The sequence below is a fragment of the Pleurodeles waltl genome, chromosome 3_1 (genome assembly GCF_031143425.1).
Source record: "Pleurodeles waltl isolate 20211129_DDA chromosome 3_1, aPleWal1.hap1.20221129, whole genome shotgun sequence".
Classification (NCBI taxonomy): Eukaryota; Metazoa; Chordata; class Amphibia; order Caudata; family Salamandridae; genus Pleurodeles; species Pleurodeles waltl.
The window spans coordinates 1777149676-1777170778 of NC_090440.1; positions in this window are offsets into that span (position 1 = coordinate 1777149676).

A 21103-nucleotide genomic window follows, 5' to 3' on the forward strand; every position below is an offset into this window, starting at 1 on the left:
TCCTCCTTGCTGTTCCCACAAATGGCAGCTGCTGGGACCTTTGATTCCACATCTCTATCCCCTGAATTGTGTGTGAGCGCCTCAACTTCAACAACAGCACCACCCATGGCACAGGAGGCACCACACACATCAGAGGGTGAAGATGTGGAAGGTACAACATTCACATGTAAAACCACCAGATAGCTCCAGTTTGTGCCACATGGACAGTATCTCTTTAGTTCTGTGCTTAAGATCATGCCACTGCAAATGTCTGCATTGTGTGAAGCTATGTCAATGAGAACAGAACCAAATCACATGTGTGGCTTACTGTCAGACACAAAGGCACACACTAGGACTCAAACTCGATAAAGGTGACCGATAATATTGTGGACTACAACCAACTTTCTGAGCCTTCCAAGCATGTGTTGAACATATATTCATGCAAGTTGACACGTGGCATGAATGGTTCAGAACTCAAGTGTCAGGAAATTTCCCTGATGATTGTCATAGTACAACAAATATGTGAGGAACAGAAGAGGCATATTTAAGACTGTGATGGGCAGCTGTCAGTGAGCCAGAATCCATACCCCAAATAAGGTGGAGTTTAATGTGCTAAACGTTTTAAAAAGGATTGTGATAGACCTTAGCAATGACAATTAATGGTGCATCATTACCTGTCAAAGATTTTGTATCCATACACAATCTGATTGTCAGGAACTGAGCACAAAATTGTCTTGAGTAGCTGATGTCATAGCGCTGCCAATCAGACAGCTCCTTGGTCATGGGGTATGCAAATAGTCATACATGTAAATCAATACTGAATGCATACCCTAAGGCATTTCTCTAAATTGGCCAGTGCAGACATGAGAACACTAAGACAATCAATCATCATGGACACCTAACTGTCAAAAACTTACAGGATTTATTGGTACTTAAAAACACAACCTATTAAAAACCTAAACTGCTCACTAACCTACACTAAGCTAATCTATACTAATTTATCTTAACTTAACCCTACAGACATCTATCCTAATCTAAACTTAACTTATACATATAACACCACTCAATAAACATTGTCCCCCCACCCATCTTATGAGACAATAGATGCGTAGAACAACATGAACAAAAGCTACACACATACTAACTAATCATATGTCCTAAACAAAGATATATTTTTTGTAACATATACCCCTACACATAACTCCCCCACCCAACCCCCCAAACAAAAACAAAAAAATCCCACCTCCCAAACTCCACTAACTATATTCTACAACTAACCTACTCTATGTTACCCTAAAACCCACTAAAACTATACACAGTGCAGACTGGGGAAGGGAAGGTCCAGGGAAGTGGTTAGTGGCCATACCTACAGCTTTTACTGCTTCCTCTTAATGTACTTTAGGAGCTTGTAGTTTCTGGAATTGTCTGCCTCAAGTCTGGTCAACCTAGCCTTGACCTCGGCCAGGTCTTTTTGCATTTCCACCTCAAAGGTGGAGCCAGTGGAAGATGGCTGTGGCTGTTGCGGTGCTGTTGGTGTCAGATGTGCTGTGGATGTTGATGGGGTGGGACCTGATGGAGCACCACAGACTCCAGGTACAGAGGACACTCCTTTTTTAAAAGTGGTTGCAGGTTGTTGAGCTGGTCCACCATGTGGTAAAGCCTTCCACGACCACAATAACTTTTCAGTGTGGTACTTCCTTGGTATCTTCCGGTAACCAGCTTGGACCTTGCAGATGTGTCTGAACCATTCAACACATTTTTCAAATTGGTGTTTCTGGGCTGGAGTCATTGTGGCAGCTAAAACATGAAGAGAACATGTCATCAGTAACTGCGCTGGGTAGAGGAAGAACACGCATGCATTGTAAACAGCGTTTTCTGATGACACATGTTGTCAACCAGTAAGCCAACAACAAGGGTAAGACCCAAGTCTACACAAATCTGCCTAGCACGCATCTACAGTATTTTGTACAAGACATAGGGATAATGGCTCTCCAAAGTTGCACACTATGGCCAAGATTTGAGAGGGTCTAGGGCCTCCTTGCACCACACCCATCATAATCAATATGACACTAATAAGGCATAACAAGGCCAAATGGTCAGCAGAATATCAAGAAAGTGGTGCAATCCCTGCATTGTGCCACTTTGTCACCTCTTGCGCCACTTTAGGCCTGTTCCATGCATGATGTATGCAAGGGTGGCATTCCCCCGGTAGGGAGACTGCCAAAATGGTGCACTGCAATGTAAGAAATTCATCTGCATCATTTTGCTTTGGCTACTTTGAATGCCAGCACAGAGCTGGCATTAAAAGTGGGCATACCATTGGTCACAATGGACCCCCATGTACAGTCCAGGGTTAGCATAAGATTCCCTTGCACTGGGGCGTGGCTTTGGGCGTCAAGATGGCGGTCGCACTCTGAGAGTGCCCTGGACCCCTCCGTCATCCGCCTGTAGTTAACGCGGTCTGGCCGAGCGGAAGATGCCGTACCAGTTGTCCCCGTGACCCTCGGTTCCCTGGGGACCTGTCGCGGTGAGCGATTAAAGAAAACGGGTCCCGTTCCCGTGCCGCGGCCCGATCGGCCCCGAAAACAAAATGGCGGCCGGGACTGGGCTCCGTCGGCCGAGCTGACGCCGGGCCGACGGCCCCTCCTGGCGCGACCGCTCTGGACCGGAGGTGTGGCGAGGATCCTGGAGGGAGCTGGGGCCGCGCTCTGTGCGCGGAACCCCATAGATTGAAGAGGCGGCGCTGCCCCGGCCCAGGGGGAAGGTTCCGAGTGGACGAGGCCGCCTCTGCGCGCCTGCCCGGAGGTGCCGACTGAGGGGAGTTGCGGCGCCCTGCTGCATTGGGGCGGGCCCCACTGGTTTGGACCGGAGCGGTGCGACGACGGCGAGGAAGACGTCCGCCCGCGGCCGCCCCCCCCGGTGCCCCGATTGACGCGAGGAGCGTGCTGAGGGCGTGCGATGTGCCTGGGCTGTGCCAGGGGCCGGGCGAGGCCCTGCTGGAGGTGCGGACGCGGCCTGGGGATGGGGTGGGGGAGAGGACGGGAGCTTGGAAAGGGAAGGCACCCTCCCCCCCTTAACAATTGAAAAGAGAGCCGGTGGCTCGGGTCCGCCCTCTCTGGGCCCCTGGCCTAGTCTGGCTCGCCGCGGACCACAACTGCGACTGGGAGCAAGCCGTGATCCGAACTGACGGAGGGTGGTTGCCCTGAGCCGCCTTATAACTACGATACTGCAGCGCAATCTGCGACCTAGCCAAGGTGAGATCGGACCTGTCGCGGAGTCGCTGGATCCTGGGGGTGGGGAAGGCTGGATCCTAGACTGGAGTGCCTCTCTCCCTTTCTTTCCCCCCCCTGCGCAGAGGGTGTGACAAAGGGGCCGTCGGGGGGGACCAACGAGCTGGGCCCCCCATGCGGAGCCAGCAGAGGGGGTGTCCCCGTGGAGCCCAGGGGAGCATGGAAGGAACTAGAAAGAGGCCCTGAGTTTGTGACTTCCCGGCTTTCTTGCACAAAGTACCGAGACCACTGGGATCTCCCTGCCGCGGCGGGTCCCCACCGGGGTGGGGCCCTCTTTGGATCCGTGGTATTAACAAGCACGCAGGGGACTTAGACTTGAAGTGAAGCACTGCAGGAAGCAGCTTATCTGACTCCCATCCCCTGTACCACGATGGGGAGGGACAAGGCGAACAAACAACCTCCACCCTCCCAGCAAAAGATCAACCAGTTCACGACGCCGACGGGCCAGCGAGGAGAGGGAGACGCGGCTAGTGGGGGCCTGGCACCGGACAGAGTGAGTGTCATCCTTCAAGCCATTCAATCATCGCAGTCTGCCGTAGAGACCAAAATCGGGGAAGTACGAGAGGACGTGGGCCTTATTAGGCAGGACCTCAGAAACGCAGTGAACCGAATCACCGAGGTTGAAACCAGAGTCTCCCAGACTGAAAACGACCTAGCCGACCTTAGGACCAAAGTGGCCCAGCTGCAGACTCGAACCAGCGAGCTACATCGTTGCGCGGAGGACGCGGAAAACCGGTCAAGACGCAACAACATGCGCTTCATCAGATTCCCGGAGGGCATAGAGGATGGCGGGGCCTCCGGGTTTCTGGAAAAGTGGATCAAAACCTGGATGCCGGATCAGTCCCTTTCACCCTGGTTTGCGGTTGAACGAGCCCACAGGGCTCTTGCTCCAACCCCCCCCCCAGGTGGCCCAAAACGCCCGATGATCGCACGCTTCCTTAACTTCAAAGACAGAGACAACATCCTTAAGGAAGCTAGGCGGTCGGAGGATCTTCAATGGGAGAACCATAAAATCCTAATTTTCCCGGACTACACCCGTGAGGTCCAGACCCGCCGCCGGTCGTACGAGCACGTTAAACAAAAACTTAGAGCAATGCAACTTTCATACATGCTCCACTTCCCTGCACGGCTCAAAGTCCTTATGGCCGGGAAAGCATACTTTTTTTAAACACCCGAAGAGGCGTGGGACTGGCTAACAGAGGAGGGCGTCGGAGCCCAGAGGGGACCCATGGGACCTGCAGGGAAGACCCCCCGTGTCGGAACCCCCTTTCGGGAGGACCCCGGAGGAGCCGGAGGCGTACCAGATCCCGGAGGGGGAGACAAAAAGACACAGACACTCCTGCAGACAATGAGACGGCCCGAGACTCTGGTTCACAGACAGAGAGAAATCCTGTGGACCCTTCTGAGCCTCAGGCCTCAACCCAAACGACAGATGACAACCGCTTGAGCCAGTCCCCGGCGCTCGGTTAATATGATATACTTGGCACCCGATGATAGGGGCCCGGGGGGGCCAAGTTGTACGACTTGCACGTGCGGGCCCTGCAGGGGTCACTATTGGTGGCGCTGCGCCTCTCTACTACATGGCACCTGGAACTCGGCATATGACCACTAATTGCAATTGATCCGACTAAATGGAGGGGTTCACCACTCCACCCCAATGACAGTCCTGCTGACTGTCTGGTTCTGGTTGGGTATTTGGGCGACAGATGCTTCCGGGGTGGGAGTATGGGGAGAGGGGTGGTTGGGGGGGGAGTTTGAAATGAGTTTAGAGAGTAACGACTTGGTTAGCCTCGTTTGTTGTTTTACTATTTCATTGTTATGTTCGAAACGGTCGTCCCTAGGTCCACAGCCAGACACTCAGCTTTGTATAACACCTATGCAGCCCATGCCTGGCACTCATTGACTCAGGTCCTCTCGTGGAACGTAAATGGCCTGTTAGATAAGATCAAGAGGTCAGCAGTATTTAGCACTCTTCGCAGATATTCCCCCTCAGTGGTCCTCCTACAAGAAACTCACCACCTCGGGTCTAGGTGCCCCATGCTCGCGCGAGGAGGATATGACACGCGGGCTTCTCCAGAGGCTCTAGAGGGGTGGCCATCCTACTCCACCGCTCCCTACCTATGGTGATTACAGCTACGCAGTCCGATCCACAGGGCAGATTTGTGGTAGTCACAGGGATTCTTCATGGGTCACCGATAAATCTTGTATGTGCGTACGCCCCCCCCCGGCGAGACTTGATGCCTTCTTACTTTCACTCCGCCGAGTGGCAACGGGACTTCCCCAGGGGGCCACCCTGCTGGGAGGAGACTTCAACGCGGTTCTCGACCCCAACCTGGACGTATCTGGCGGGGCTACCGCCAGTAGATCCAACAGGGCTTCAGCCCTCAACAGCTGAGCTGAGAGCCTTGGCCTATGTGAGGTGTGGAGAACTTGGCACCCCAGGGAACGTCAATACACGCATACATCAGCTGCCCACCAGACACAATCCAGAATAGAGCTTGTGTTAATGCCCGCTTTGGACCTCTCGAGCGTCGCAGGGGCTGAGATACTCCCCCGGGGAGTCTTGGACCACGCACCAGTGCGTGTCCGACTGGGCGGAACGGATCCCTCCAAGCACCCGGTGTGGCGCCTGAACGCATGGTATTTACAAGATAAAGACTACACCCATGAGGTCAGGAATCATCTCACTCAATATTTTGAATTGAACCTGGGATCGGTCCGATCTCCAGGAACAATATGGGCCGCCTGTAAGGCTACCTTCAGAGGGCATGCCAAGTACCTTTTCCGTTCCCGCGAGCGAGACCGGAACTCTCAGGTCTCCGACCTGGAGGCCAAAGCCTTAAGACTGGAGCGCCAACAAGTGACTTTATCGTTTGCCTCTACCATGAGGCAGCTGACTATGGTTAGAGACGAAATTAAACACATAGGGGGTCATTCTGACCTCGGCGGTAAAAGGCCCGTACCGCCGGTCAGAAGTCCGCCATTCTACCGCCACGGCCGCTGTAAACCACCACGGTCATTCTGACCACCAACTGTGAAACCGCCAACAATCCGACATCCAAGGAAGTCCGCCTCATCAGCGGGCCGTGGAAAACTGGAGATGACCAAACCTCCACCGTCACGCCAACACAAACACGCCCATGCCATTCTGACCCACGAATCCACGCGGCGGTCTTTCAACCGCGGTATTCCATTAGCGGTACACACCGCCGCGCTCAAAATACACACACAGCTCCAAAACACAGCCACATTGGACAATTTGAAATACACACACCTGACACACATACAAACAACACTCCCACACATCCAATCAACTATAAAACACACACCCACATCACCCACAAACCCCCACTAGTTGGAAATCGGAGAGAAGGCGAGAGAGATAGAGATAGAGAGAGCGAGCACAGCAATAGAAAACCCCAACACACACAGGAACCCAACTTCATCACCCACACCACATCTACGCACACATCACCACATATCACCACGCACATCACCACAAACACCACCCCACACCTCATCCACACCACCCCATGGCACCCCAAAGACACCCCAGGTTCTCGGACCAAGAACTCAGGGTCATGGTGGAGGAAATTATAAGGGTTGAGCCCCAGCTCTTCGGCACACAGGTGCAGCACACCACTATAGCAAGGAAGGCTGAGCTATGGCAAAGGATCGTAGACAGGGTCAACGCTATGGGACAGCATCCCAGAAATCGGGAAGATATCAGAAAGCGATGGAACGACCTACGGGGGAAGGTGCGCTCGATGGTGTCGCGACACAACATCGCTGTGCAGAAGACTAGCGGCGGACCCCCACCCACTCCACCCCAATTCACAGCATGGGAGCAGGAGGTGGTAAACATCCTGCATCCTGATGGCCTCGCTGGAGTACACGGAGGAATGGACTCTGGTAAGTCGAATCTCAACTACTTCACCCCCCCCAACCACCAGCATGCCAACCCCCCCCTCACCCCCAATCTCAACCCCCCAGCACACAACCTCCCTGCCAATGTCTCACCAGCACAACCCACCCTAAACAACACCAACCCCTGAATGCCAACACAAACCATAGACAGCCACCACCAAAGCATGACCATTGCACATACCCATACACCCCCCCCCCCCCACCACCCTCACAACACCTCCCACAAGGGAATGCCAGCACTGGGGGCCAAGGGCACTCAAAATGCACGCCATGGCACACACCGAAACAATAACCATACCCCTTTACCCCTGCAGGGCCCGAACGCCAACACACCGCCACGGAGGGTCCAGGTTTGTCCATCCCACCCCCAGAACAGGCCCCCAGCGAGGACAGCAGCTCTGTCGACCTAGAACCTGATGACCAGCCCGGACCATCGGGGACCTCTGGACAGTCGGTTCCCCACACACAGACACAGGCCACAGCAGACCCAACCCCCTCTGGGAACACAAGCACAGCTCCCACCCAGCGGGCCCATGCCTCTGTCTCGCGGACGTGTCAATCAGCGGTGTGTCCGCCACTACAGGGCACCCAGGCTGACCCAACACCCCAACAACAACAGGGACCTGGGTGCAGTGGTAGTGGGCACACCGTCCAGGGGACAGAGGCCCGGGGAAACAGGGCAACTGGGAGGGCTGCTGTGCGACAGGGGGGGGAGGACAGGCCCAGGGAACCGACTCTCCAAGAGGCCCTCACCACCATCATGGGAGGATACCATCACTCCCAGGAGACGATGGCGACGGTACTGGCCAGGTTCACCGAGATCCAGGCACAGCAGGAGGAACGGTACATGGGGTTCAGCAATGAACTCAGGAACATCGCTACCGCTATGGGGACCATAGTCCAGGCCCTCAACCGTATAGAAACCACATTGCGGGACCATGTGGCACCACAAAGGGCCCCCTGTCACTAGCCAGGAACAGCCTACCACCTCCGCCGGCGCTAGTGGTCAGGAGGCCCCCACAGAACGACGGGCCACCAGAACCCCACCTCCTGCTGAAGAACAACCACCCCGCAAGAGGAACCTGAGATCTCAAAGGAAGACAGAGTAGGATGCCAAGACCCCCGCCAGCCTAATATCCCCCCGGATGTCATTCCACTGTCCCACAGTGTCACCCTGTCCAACCTTGAACTGCCCCTGCTCCATCCTTCCACAGGCATATGGACAATGCACCTGTGCGACCGAGAACTGGACTCTGCCATGGACATAACTCCACCCTCACCCATCACCGTTTTGATATCATGTACCAATATCTAGCACTAAAAATAAATCACTCATTGCACTGAAATCATTCTGGAGTCAGCCTGTATTATTTACAAATGTATAACACATTACTGATCAATAATGTTCTGTTATTTATGTGATGATAACATACCGATGTCAATAAGCATTAGTCCATGGGCTAACCAAGCAGAAGTCACGCAGTGGGTCATACAGCACTGAAAAGGGAAGGGAAAATCAAACATCAATTTAAAAGAACTGGGGGGAAATACACAAAGTAAAGATGCAGGGGGCTTTCAGTAAATGTTAAATGGCGTGGGTGATTCCTACCTGTGTGCTACTGAAAATACTGTTGGATAACTCTGTCCCTGTTGTCTGGGTCGTCCTCTTCGTCTTCCTCCTCTTCACTCTCCGCAGGCTCCACAGCTGCTTCAACACCACCATCTGGACCATCCTCCTGCAGGAAAGGCACCTGACGTCGCAATGCCAGATTGTGAAGCATACAGCAGGCCACGATGATCTGGCACACCTTCTTTGGTGAGTACATCAGGGATCCCCCTGTCATATGCAGGCACCTAAACCTGGCCTTCAGGAGGCCAAAGGTTCTTTCAATGATCCTCCTAGTTCGCCCATGGGCCTCATTGTACCGTTCCTCTGCCCTGGTCCGGGGATTCCTCACTGGGGTCAATAGCCAAGGCAGGTTGGGGTAACCAGAGTCACCAATTAGCCACACACGTTGTCTCTGTAGCTGTTCCATCACATAAGGGATGCTGCTATTTCACATCAGATACGCGTCATGCACTGACCCAGGGAACTTGGCATTCACATGGGAGATGTACTGGTCAGCCAAACAGACCACCTGGACGTTCATAGCATGGTAACTTTTCCTGTTTCTGTACACCTGCTCATCGTCTTTTGGGGGTACTAAAGCCACATGGGTCCCATCAATGGCACCAATTATGTTGGGGATATGTCCAAGGGCATAAAAATCACCCTTCACAGTGGCCAAATCAACCTCCTCAGGGAATACAATGTAGCGCCGCATGTGTTTTGTCAGGGCAGACAACACTCTAGACAAGATTTTTTAAAACATAGGCTGAGACATTCCAGATGACATGGCCACTGTTGTCTGGAATGAGCCACTTGCCAAAAAATGGAGGACTGACAGAACCTGCACTAGAGGGGGAATTCCTGTGGGTTGGCGGATGGGGGACATCAGGGCTGGCTCCAGCTGGGCACATAGTTCATGTATAGTGGCTCGGTCAAGTCGGTATCGTAGTATGATATGGCGTTCTTCCATTGTCGACAGGTCCACCAGCGGTCGGTACACGCGAGGATTCATCCTTCTCCTCGCAAGTCCCAGCGGACGGTGCCTAGGAAGGACAACATGGAGCACAGAGTCAAGCAAATCACAGGTACGTTCACCACTGCATGCATAGCACACGATTATCTATGTATTGAAAGGTGTGTATGTGTGGCAATGCAAGGCCTAGGCTTGTGTGACGCAGTACAAATTAAGCCATGTGGGCCCTTGAAATGGCGGCTGCCTGACCTGTGAAGTGGGACAATGGGATGTGAGGTCAATGCGCTGGCGTGGCACACCGTGGCGGTAGGCGGTCGAAGACCGCTATACGAAGCCGCATTGGCTAACATTGAAGCCTATGGGTTTCAGGAGCCAATGACGAGGTGCGCCGGCGGTCGCGGTACGCACCGCCGCGGTACGCACCGCCGCGGTACGCACCGCCGCGGGCGTGACCGCCGCGGGTGTGACCGCCATTTTCTATCTGCTTAATCACTCGAGACCTGATCTTCCACAGGAGAGGACCTATACTGCAAGTGCTGCTGTGACCTCGGTCTGGAAGTGACAATGGCTGCTGCGACTGGGGAAAGGGCCCCTGCCTTCATGTCTGAGGAGTTGGAGAAACTTGTGGATGGGGTCCTCCCCCAGTATGCGTTACTCTACGGTCCTCCAGACCAACAGGTAAGTACACTGGGTGCACATTGAATGGGCTATGCCTGTGTGGAGTGGGGTGGATGTAAGTTGGTGGGGTGGGGGGCGAATGAGGAGTGCAATGAGGGGGCCAATCGCATCTAACATGCAGAAAATTTATGATTTTTCCTTCCCACCCTGTACATGTCAAATAGGTCAGCGCCCATCAGAAAGTGGACATTTGGCGTGCCATCGCCAAGGAAGTCCGGGCCCTGGGGGTCCACGTCAGACGGGGCACCCACTGCCGCAAGAGGTGGGAGGACATCCGCCGCGGGACCAGGAAGACCGCCGAGTCACTGCTGGGGATGGCCTCCCAACCTAGGAGGGGTGCCAGTCGTACCCTGACCCCCCTGATGTCCCGGATCCTGGCGGTGGCCTACCCTGATTTGGATGGGCGCTTGAGGACATCACAGCAGACACAAGGGGGTGAGTATCAGCACATTCTGCTATCTCTCTGCGCAGTGGAGGCGTCTGGGTGGGGGAGGAGGGTTGTGGGTGACATTAGGCCAGGGCGCTTTCTGTAGTGTAGTCCTCTCCTTTAGGCATGGCCCTGTGCTCCCGGCCCCCACCTCTGTAGGGTGACAAGTACAGCTATCGATGGTCCAGCATCACACATGTGCGCCTTTGTCGTCTCTAGACCTGTTGTCCTAGTCAGAAGTACTGAGTAGTGTACCCCGAATGCGCGGCTTAGTGCATGAGGCTCCTGTGTCTGTCCTCTCCGCCCACGGTGTTGACATTGCATGCACTCAACCTGGTCTTCGTTTTTCTCCCCCCACCCTTCTTCTTCATCTTCTTGTGCATGTGTGCATTAGCATCATCAGGCGGAGGAGAATTGGCATCGGAGCACGAGGGAGCTGCCAGTCACAAGGCCCCGGTGGGACCAGGAACAGACACCGAGGGCACCAGTGATCCGGAGGGCGAGGGGAGCACCACAACGGGGACCGGTGGTGACACCAGCGACAGCGACACGTCCTCGGATGGGAGCTCCCTAGCGGTGGCGGCAACATCCGGGCCCCCCGCCTCTACAGGTACAGCCGCCACCCAGCGCACCAGCCCCGCCCTCCCAGCAGCCCCTCAGCCTACGCTCCGTGCCCGCTCGCCCAGGAAGGCGGGCGTCTCCTTCGCCCCAGGCACCTCAGCCCCTGCCCCTGTTACCCCTGCTGCCCTCAGTGAAGAGGTCATTGACCTCCTGAGGACCATCATTGTTGGGCAGACTACCCTTTTGAATGCCATCCAGGGGGTAGAAAGGGAGGTGCATCGGAGCAATGCCTACCTGGAGGGCATTCATTCGGGTCAGGCTGCCCATCAACGATCGTTCAATGCTCTGGCCTCAGCACTGACGGCAGCCATTGTCCCTGTTTCCAGCCTCCCTCTTCTGACTGCCTCCAGCCTGTCTCTGTCTCCTGTTCCTCAGCCTATCCCATCCACACCATCAGACCAGCCTGCACACACCTCAACACCCAAGGGCAGCTCATCCAGACACAAGCACCACAGAACCCACAAGCATTCACGCAAGCAACACCCAGATGCAGACATTCCAACAGTCACTACCACCTCTGTGTCCCCCTCCTCCTCGTCTCCCTCCTCCCTCCCTGTGATGTCTACACTCACACCTGCATGCACACCACCATCAGCCAGTGCTTCCATCACCAGCACACCCTCCAGTCCAGTCCGCACACGTGCAGTCACCACCCTCACTACCATTTACACGTCCCCTGTGTCCTCTCCCACTGTGTCTGTCACCCCCTCTTCCAAGACACACAAACGCAGGCAGACACCCACCCAACAGCCATCCACCTCACGACAGCCTCCAGCACAAGCACCTGCACCCAAAGACAGCACACCTGACTCTCCTACAACCACATCCTCTTCCTCCACTCCCATCACCACTTCTCCTACCTATTACCTTGGTCCTAAGAAAGTTTTCCTCGCTAATCTTGACCTCTTTCCCTCCACTGACCCACCCCCTCCATCTGCAAAGAGTCCCAAGAGCACCTCAGCCACCACCAGCCCAGCTTCGAGTGTCACTGTGGTGCATGGGTTCTGGAGTCCACCCTTTGCCAGCAGTGACACTTCAATCAGCAGCAAGGGGACAGCCAGCCCTCCCCCCCCAGGCAAGAGGACCCGGAAACTAAAGGGCCGCCGTGAGAGGACTGACACGGCTGCCCCCAAGGAGCCAAGGAGCCCACTTCACCAGCCACAACAGCTAGGGGAGGCAAGGGCCAGAGAGCCCCATCTAAGGAGCGAAAGGGCAGCAGGGCGGAGAAGTCAGCCAGCAGGAGCGCAGAGCAGGAGGGGCCCACAAGCCCCATCCCGGGTGTTAGGGAGAACACCAAAGGAGGGTGACTGAGCAGGGATTCCAGGCCAGGTCTGGCTCCCTTGACTTACTGGACGAGCACCGCTGAACAGGGCCCCGCCGTGCAGAAGAGCACCGCTGAAGAGGGCCCCGCCGTGCAGAAGAGCACCGCTGAAGAGGGCCCCGCCGTGCAGAAGAGCACCGCTGAACAGGGCCCCGCCGTGCAGAAGAGCACCGCTGAACAGGGCCCCGCCGTGCAGAAGAGCACCGCTGAAGAGGGCCCCGCCGTGCAGAAGAGCACAGCTGAACAGGGCCCCGCCGTGCAGAAGAGCACCGCTGAACAGGGCCCCGCCGTGCAGAAGAGCACCGCTGAAGAGGACCCCGCCGTGCAGAAGAGCACCGCTGAAGAGGGCCCGCCGTGCAGAAGAGCACCGCTGAAGAGGGCCCCGCCGTGCAGAAGAGCACCGCTGAAGAGGGCCCCGCCGTGCAGAAGAGCACTGCTGAACAGGGCCCCGCCGTGCAGAAGAGCACTGCTGAACAGGGCCCCGCCGTGCAGAAGAGCACCGCTGAACAGGGCCCCGCCGTGCAGAAGAGCACCGCTGAACAGGGCCCCGCCGTCTCAAGCACCGCTCCGCTGGGCCCTTCCTGTCAAGCACCGCTCCGCTGGGCCCTTCCTGTCAAGCACCGCTTCGCTGGGCCCTTCCTGTCAAGCACCGCTCTGCTGGGCCCCGCCGTCTCGAGCACCGCTCCGCTGGGCCCCGCCGTCTCAAGCACCGCTCCGCTGGGCCACGCCGTCTCAAGCACCGCTCCGCTGGGCCCTTCCTGTCAAGCACCGCTTCGCTGGGCCCTTCCTGTCAAGCACCGCTCCGCTGGGCCCCGCCGTCTCAAGCACCGCTCCGCTGGGCCCTTCCTGTCAAGCACCGCTCCGCTGGGCCCTTCCTGTCAAGCACCGCTTCGCTGGGCCCTTCCTGTCAAGCACCGCTCCGCTGGGCCCCGCCGTCTCAAGCACCGCTCCGCTGGGCCCTTCCTGTCAAGCACCGCTCCGCTGGGCCCCGCCGTCTCAAGCACCGCTCCGCTGGGCCCTTCCTGTCAAGCACCGCTCCGCTGGGCCCCGCCGTCTCAAGCACCGCTCCGCTGGGCCCTTCCTGTCAAGCACCGCTCCGCTGGGCCCTTCCTGTCAAGCACCGCTTCGCTGGGCCCTTCCTGTCAAGCACCGCTCCGCTGGGCCCCGCCGTCTCAAGCACCGCTCCGCTGGGCCCTTCCTGTCAAGCACCGCTCCGCTGGGCCCTTCCTGTGAAGCACCGCTCCGCTGGGCCCTTCTTGTCAAGCACCGCTTCGCTGGGCCCTTCCTGTCAAGCACCGCTCCGCTGGGCCCCGCCGTCTCAAGCACCGCTCCGCTGGGCCCTTCCTGTCAAGCACCGCTCCGCTGGGCCCCGCCGTCTCAAGCACCGCTCCGCTGGGCCCTTCCTGTCAAGCACCGCTTCGCTGGGCCCTTCCTGTCAAGCACCGCTCCGCTGGGCCCCGCCATCTCAAGCAACGCTCCGCTGGGCCCTTCCTGCATGCACTGTTAACGGTTCACTGTGCCCACCATGCCTCCTCCTTGACCAGTGGAGACTGTAATCCACTTGAGAGACTGTGGCTTTGCACTCCCCAGGATGGCACAGTGGGCAACCCACCCACTTGTGAGACTTGAGAGACTGTGGCTTTGCACTCCCCAGGATGGCACAGTGGGCAACCCACCCACTGTATAGACTTGAGAGACTGTGGCGTTGCACTCCCCAGGATGGAACAGTGGGCAACCCACCTACTGTAGAGACTTGAGAGACTGTGGCTTTGCACTCCCCAGGATGGCACAGTAGGCATGGTGGCCCCTTCGTGGTTCTGGCGTTGTGGACTCATGTGGCTGTGGTGCCCCCCCATTCCCTTCCCCCTGAGGTGCCTGTAGTTTTTTCTTCAGATGCCCCTGCAGTGTTCTCTCCAGAGGACTCAGGTCTCCTGTGTGGGCTTTGCCCTTGTGTTGTTACACTTTGGCCCACGGACACTTCGATTTTCTTTTGATGTGCAGGACTAATTGCCTCGGTTATCCATTGCACTGTATATAGACTTATTTTGATATTGATTTTTTGGCTAGTTGACCATAACTTTTCAGAGCCTATTTTGTACATAAATTTTTATTCACAATTTAATTATGTCTTTGCATTTATCAGGGGGGTTTGGGTGGTGTCACTGTGACTTGTTGCTCTGCATTGGTGTGTACATAGTTTGGGGGGGTGGGGGTCGCATATGTGTGTGCCCGTAAGCTTTACTCCTCCCCCCTCCCGTGTGTCGTAGGTGCAGTACTCACCGTTGTCGTCTGCGCCGGCGTTCGTACTCGTGGTAGATGAGCAGGTAGATGAGAGCAGGTAGTATGTTTAATTCGGGTTCCATGCTGTCCTCCTTCCTCGTGGAGTGCGTAGAGGTGAGCGTTTTCCCGTTCGTAGTCTGTTTCCGCCGTGTTTTTATCGGCGGGGCTCCCGGAAAAGGTGGCGGATTGGTGAGTTATGATAGTGTGGGCGGTACATTGTCTGCCGCCTGCCTGTTGCGGTGACCGCCGCGCTGTTTATCTGTACCGCCGCGGCGGGCGGAGTGTTAATGTGGCGGGCTGTGTTGGCGGTTCCCGCCAGGGTCAGAATTCCATTTTTTGGACCGCCAGCCTGTTGGCGGGTTGGCCGCCGCTTTATCACCGACCGCCAGGGTTAGAATCACCCCCATAATGCTGGACTCGGCAAAGCACATTTGGAGAGCCTCAGTAGCCCGAATATATGGCTGGGGGGACAAAAATGGGAAACTTCTGCATTGGCTAGCCACCCGCCCTCTAGCCAATAGGGTTATACCTGAGATTGCAGAGGCCTCGGGCTCCCTCTCCAAAACACCTATTGAAATCGCACAAAGCTTTGCCTCCTACTACGCTTGCCTATATGCAATGCACCCCTGTCCCGCTAATGAGAGAGAGACTCCCCTCTTAAACGATATTACTCTTCCCTGGGTCTCCCCGGAGACAAGGGACAGACTAGACAAAACCATTAGCCTCGCAGAAGTCACCAATGCGATCTCCAACCTGGCACCGGGTAAGACCCCAGGCACTGACGGATTCCCAGCAGAGTTATACAGCAAATGCAGTGATATTCTGGGTCCCCACCTGCTTAGCATGTATGAAGAGGCCGAGAGACTGGGCCGCTTCCCCACTGAGATCGATCAAGCTACAATTGTAGTGATCCCCAAAACCCAACCCCCGTCGCGGCATTGCTCGGCATACCGGCCCATCTCACTTCTAAATATTGAGATCAAAGTGCTTTCCTCGATCCTTGCCTCCAGATTGAAAGAGGTAATGCCCACACTGGTACAACCTGACCAGTGTGGCTTCATGCCCACTCGTAATACCAGGCACTGCATTAGGCGGTTACATCTGGCCCTGGCGCACCACAGGACTCTGTCACATACACCCTTGGCATTACTCCTACTCGATTTTGAAAAAGCCTTTGACACAATGGATTGGTCCTACCTTGAGCAGGTTCTGCAGAGAAACGGGCTAGGTCCCAAATTTCGAGGCCTTGTGAGACTGCTATACTCCAAGCCGACAGCTCGGGTGAACGGAGTGGTCTCCGACACGTTCCTTATTGGCCGTGGAACTCGACAGGGATGCCCACTATCCCCCCTGCTCTTTGCGCTAATAATAGAGCCCTTAGCGATACTGCTGCGAGGGGACCCACTGATCGAGGGTTGGTCCTGGCCCACCTGCTCAGAGGATCGTGTGGCGTTGTACACAGATGATGTCCTTTTATATATTTCCAACCCGGCCAAAAGCGGCCCCCGCGTGTTAGAAATCCTGGGCCTCTTCGCGGAGGCCTCGGGACTGACTCTAAACCCCACCAAGTCCCTGTTGGTCCCCCTACACCGCTCCAGAGACTGTATGGACTGGCAACGAAACATCCCAGTACGAAGAAACAGTTTAAAATACTTGGGAATATATATCTCACTTCTCCCCGAATTGGCATGGGAACTTAATATTACACCGCTAACTAGAAGAATCAGGATTGATCTCCTGCGCTGGAGGACCCTCCACCTTAACCTGCTTGGTAGAATAGCACTCTACAAGATGATGATCCTCCCTAGGCTCCTCTATCTATTGCAAAACTTTCCACTTCCCATCCCCAGGAAATGGTTCGGGGAGATGGACTCATTGGCACGTCAATTTATATGGAGCGGAGCCCGTCCACGACTGGCACTCAAAACTTGACAGAGGGATGTATACGACGGGGGTTTGGGCATGTCCAATATCCATTACGACCACCTCACGACGCATTTGCTTGTGATTAATGACTGGGTGGGTGGACAGACCCGCCATACCGATTGGAACTTCAGACGATAGGCTACCCACGGATTTTTGACACCCTCTATGGGGGCCCGATATCCAGGGATGTCCCGGATGTGACCAAGGTGGTTTTGCACGGATGGCAGACGGCTCAAAGGTCGACGGGGTGGTGGGGGCGTCTAACCCAGCAGACCCCGCTATGGCATGGGAGGCACTTGGTGGAAGTGGCGGGCCTGGAGGGTTTTCAGAACTGGGATAACATAGGTATTTCCACACTGGGCGACGTCTGGAGAAGGTCGCACATGCGGTCCTTTGAGGACCTCCAGAAAAACTTTTCATTAAATAAGACACAGTTCCACAGGTACCTCCAGCTCCGCCATGCCCTACTAGTACACGTCCGGGTGGGAGATGTCATACCCGAGTATAGTCCCATGGAGGCCAAGGCACTGATGGGGGGCCTGGGCAAGGGAGGAGTTTCTCAGATGTATCGCACCCTAATCACCGGCACTGCAGGTTCCCTGGAGGGGCTCCCCCAGAGATGGGAGGGATGGGTGGGCCCCATAGAAGAGATGGAATGGGACGAAGCACTGATGGCCCCGCGCGCCCTAGCGATGGCTACCCGCCTTCGACTGATACAAACTTACTATCTTCACACAGCTTACCTCACACCCGCCAAGCTACACAGAGCGGGCCTCCGCCCCACAGCGGAGTGCCCCCGTTGCAGGAACCCCACAGCTGACTTCTTCCACATGGTATGGACCTGCCCTGCCATGGTGACCTATTGGGAGGCTGCCTTGCAGGAAGTCTCTGGGGTCTTGCAGGAAGATATAGAGAGGGACCCTCTGCCCCTCCTTCTGGGGATCATGGACGGCACTGAGTTGAGGAGACCAGATCGAATTTTCCTTGGGGTGGCGTGCCTAGAGGCCAAGAGGGATATAGTGGCGGACTGGAAGGCCAAGAGTGCCCCAACACTGACTAAATGGAGACGGGGGTGGATTGGTGCGCGCAGAGTGAAAAACTTGTATATGAGGCTAGAGGATGTCCGAAGAAATACAATAAGATATGGGGGAAGTGGGAGGCCGCAGTAGGTTCCTAGACAGCGTGTAACCTCCAATTATAATGTGTTGCCTGGGATAATGGGTTCGACCGTTGTTGGATGCCCGTTGGCATTGTGTTAAATGTATGTATCATTTTCTTTATTTCCTTGCAAAATCAATAAAAAGTGTTTATCAAAAAAAATAAAAAAAGATTCCCTTGCACTAACCATGAACAGTACATCATTTTCATCAAAAAGTTAACCACAATTTGCATATACCCTGCGCCATGGTGTGCTGTATATCATATACAGCACATGCATGGTGGCGGATAAGGGGGAGCTAAGGACCGCAAGAAAAAAGTGGCGCAGCAGCGGTTACAGTGCCTGTTTTCTTGTATCTGCCCCTATCTGTGCACAAACTTAATACACCTCCTAACTACCAGTAAAACACTCGCCATGCACATTTCATGCACATGTGATGTGATCATGCTTGCTCACAACTATCATGATGGCTAAAACCAGTCATTTAATCTGCACATATCGTATTTGCTACAATCCATGGACTTGTCCCACATCCATCTTGAGAAGAGCACAAATCTCTATGTGTACTCAACTGACTGTTATCCTTCTCAAAAAGCTCCTTGCACGTCCGGTGCCTCATTTAATTATTGAAGAGCAGTGAAGCACCGATGGTGTAAGTGTCTCCTTGCGAAAGGCCCTTGGAGAGCTCTACACAGGTAAATATATTGCACCATGTCCTGACTAAATTTGTGCAATGTGTGGCACATAGTGCAGGAAAAAGTGCTGTGAAAAATATATTGAAAACATCCATGCATTGCAGAAAGCCAGCACCTCTGACACATAGCTTGACTGACATCACCGTGTTTGTGGGCATACATAACATTTCCTGTGACCCAATAATCCATAACAGCACACATTGGCACCTGTGCATCATTCAAATTATTCCCTGTCATCAGCATACCATCAGGCATGATGTTGATACCTAAGGATATATGATGGTATCTAAATTGACACACATGCCATTTGTACACAGCTTAATACCCATCAAGCCCTCTCAGACACAACACTGTCTGTACACATGTGACATACAAGGTGACACTTACTGGTTGCATCAGGGTCTTCAAAAGTGGAAACCTCGCCGATGGTGTAGAGTGGAGTTACTCCTGCAAGACATGACAGGGAAACATAGTTTTGTGATTTGTGAATAAAGATTAGCATGGACAACAGTTACACATTGCACTTATTTAGCTGAGTGACTTAGTCAATTTAGTGTTAGGAATGACCCACTGCCATCTACAACATGGCAGTCAGACAGGCATAGATAGCACCCAAAAAGATATATAACAATGTGACTCACCCACATATACATGTCTCCAAGTCATACGTCACACTTAGTGGGGGGCAGGACACTGTTAATTAGCAGAAGCTTAGGTGCAGATAATAGGGAAGTGGTGCTGCTCCCAGAGCAGCAACACTTTCCTTGCGCCCCTTAGCATCCCCCTACCGCCACCATGTGTGCACCGTATCTAAGATACGGTGCACTATGGTGCAGGGTAGGGGGGAATGGCATCATAATTGTTGACGCTACTGATGTACTTTTCAGGGTTAGTGGCAAGATTTTGGCCCAACCTATATTATGGTGTGCCCCCCTTTTGACACCTGGTCTTAGCAGGTATAGAAAATGACAGAAAGAATTACACAAAGAAATGTTCTAGTTTTCTTTGTGCCTTTTATTTTTTGGCCTCCCTAATGGGGGAATGGCCCCTTTGCATACATCATGCATGGTGCAGGCATAATGTTGGTCATTAGCTCACAAAGTGGCACAATGCATGCATTGTGCAACTTAATCACCCTTTACGCTACATTATTCTTCGCCAGCCACAATGTATGCAAAGTGGGTGTTTATCTATTAGGGGGGTCGAAGAAATGGCACATTGAAATCTAAAGGAATATTTTGCGCCATTTTGTTCTGCACATTTTACACATGCTCAGAGCAGGCTTTAAAAGGGGACACACCATTATATTTCGATGGCCCACTATGTTCTGGTTAGGGTTAGCACCAAATTTATGGCAATAACCCTGAACAGTACCTTAAGAGCCTCAAAACTTAAGATTCTATTGCCCCCTAACCTATGCCATGGTGCACCGCATCTTAGATACAGTGCGCACATGGTGGTGGTACGGGGGTGCTAAGGGGGTACTAAGGGTCATAAGGAAAGTGGTGCTGCACTGGGCACAGCACCACTTTCCTTAAATCTGCCCCTTGCAGTCCGCACCTTTCTCATGACATGCTGCAGATATCCTTATGCCCTACTGTCATGCACAGGCAAAGAAGCATGTTGCTGTGTTACTTATCAACAAGCCTGCCAACCTGAACCACCAAGTGATCCAGGAGATCCCCTCCCGGGCAGTGAGGTCTGCCCACAGGTGCTTGATCTGGTGGCCATGCGCTCAACCTTGAATAGTAGGAACAGTACCTTTCTCCAGCACAGCTTCCTGGCCTCTGTAGGGAAGCCCATGATGACATGGCCACCCATTTTCCCCATATTGGCATATGAACCTCTCCAGTTTATCTGGACTCATGCGTTGTGCCCTTCCCTTGCTGGACATCCTGCTGTTTCCCTCCACAGCAAGCAAAAAACCACAAAAATAAATGTATATAATAACCCCACCTAACCCCAAATACCTCAACAAACTACACTACCCCAAGACAAACACCTGACAATACAAATACAATAACAGGACAATAACACTAACACTACACAAAATTTACAAATACAACAAATTGGAGTGAACAGCAACAGGACACAGCACAAAGCTCTCAGAAACCACCACTCCTAAACCAGCACCAGCCCCACACAACCTCTCTCAACCACAGACAAAAAGACTGTAAAGTAAAAGTAAATTCACTTTACCATGTGTGCAGCAAGGAAG